At 30.5% G+C, this 1,536-nt stretch overlaps 1 protein-coding gene across 10 annotated transcripts in view; it reads right to left on the bottom strand.

Annotated features, from left to right (window-relative positions):
• Positions 1-1,536, bottom strand: part of LOC118736224 (protein no-on-transient A-like) — an 89,718-nt gene that overhangs the window by 70,315 nt on the left and 17,867 nt on the right. For 6 of the 10 annotated variants that reach the window (XM_036466336.1, XM_036466331.1, XM_036466315.1 and 3 more), the window contains exon 2: positions 605-721. The exons of 1 other annotated variant lie outside the window; for it this stretch is intronic. The gene's annotated coding sequence lies outside the window, so the exon portion shown is untranslated. Of the gene's footprint in view, positions 1-604; positions 722-813; positions 1,006-1,220; positions 1,347-1,436; positions 1,530-1,536 lie in introns of those variants that run through there. 3 more of the 10 variants (XM_036466352.1, XM_036466347.1, XM_036466360.1) reach the window with 3 other exon arrangements.

Below are 1,536 nucleotides of genomic sequence, written 5' to 3'. Positions count from 1 at the left end.
GTATAAGAAAAACTTGAATAACTGAACCTAAACCCTTCCGATTTAGACTTGTGAGGTATCATTGGAAAGGAATTTCTTTGCTAATAAGCTCATTCAAAGAATGAAAGGGAAAGGTAGGATGAACGAACATCATTCAAAGTTGCACTAAGATGTATTGGTATTTTTTTAACATAAAAGTAGTGGAAAAATACCTTTCTACCAAGATCCCTTAAGTCTAAATCAGAATAGTTTTGGCCCAGTTATTTAAGTTTTTCCTAAATCAATCTTTAAAAAAAGGAAAAATCAAATCAAAAATCTGATTACTACGATGCCGTTGAAGAGATTTTAAAATACTTTTATGCAGATTTTTTAAGCCTATTCTGTTTTGTCATCTGAGGGGACTTTTTCAAAAAGTTCAAAAACTCCATTTTTGGAGGTATTTTAAAATCGGTCCAGCTCGCTTAAATCTTAATATTTTTCCGAAATATTTTGGTGGACGTCTTAATATTCAATAAATTTTGTAATACCGGCGGAAAAGCCGCAACTTTTTTTGGTGATGCAGTCTAATGTACATACATATGTATCCATACAAATGTTTTACATACATACATGGGTTAATACATACCTTTTTTCTTTATCTTCTCAGTTACGCATGTTGACTTCAAATAGTGTTTCTTTGATGTTATTTATTTTTAGAGTTTCGTACTGTTAAGTACTTCAACTCTTCTGTTTTTGTTGAAGGCTTTGAAGAAAAAGATTAAATTTGCACAAATACATAAGTATATATGTACATAGAGTAGGAAATTATACTTTTTTCACGTCGTACATACATACACATATGTATAGATGTATATTGTTAATATGAGCTCTTTGTCTGTTTTTTAATTATTTTGGTAGATTTTCACACTCATTGGATTTTTGTGTATGTACATATATAAACACACATATATCTGATATTAATAACCGTATTGAAAATTAAAACCACTTTAAATATTGATGTTTCATTTGCACCATCTTTGTTACACCCTTTAGATAAGTATATACATATGTATGGACACATATGTACATACATACATAGTATATACGTGTAGGTACTATATGTATTTTATATTTCCCGCACACGAAAGCGAACATAAATATGCGCTTGCTATATGTACACAGTTATATAAATATGTACATGCACATCTATGTATGTATGTACATATGTATGTTAACTACTTTCATATGTATGAACTATGTACGTCTTTATTTGGATGTGCGGGGTATCGGAGTTCGATATCCGTTTCCGTTTTACAACATTCTCACGGTTTGACAAGTAAGATGGTTCCAAAAGCAATCTTTTCCTTTTTGATTAACTTTGGCTAAGTTTATTCGATTTAGCCTTTATTAACGCAATGAAATTCTCTTTTTTTTTTTGTTTCACTGGTAATTTCTTTTATTTATTTTACTTTTCGCACCTATCGATACACATCCGCCGCAACCGTCTGAGAGCAAACATACACATTTACTTAGAAAACAAAGCAAATCAAATAATCAGCACATACATACAAGTTGAAC

Source organism: Rhagoletis pomonella, unplaced genomic scaffold, assembly GCF_013731165.1.
Source record: "Rhagoletis pomonella isolate Grant_MI unplaced genomic scaffold, Rhpom_1.0 Rhpom_scaffold_00001, whole genome shotgun sequence".
NCBI classification, from domain to species: domain Eukaryota; kingdom Metazoa; phylum Arthropoda; class Insecta; order Diptera; family Tephritidae; genus Rhagoletis; species Rhagoletis pomonella.
Note: the sequence above shows the minus strand (reverse complement) of the source record. Positions and strands in the feature narration are given on the sequence as shown.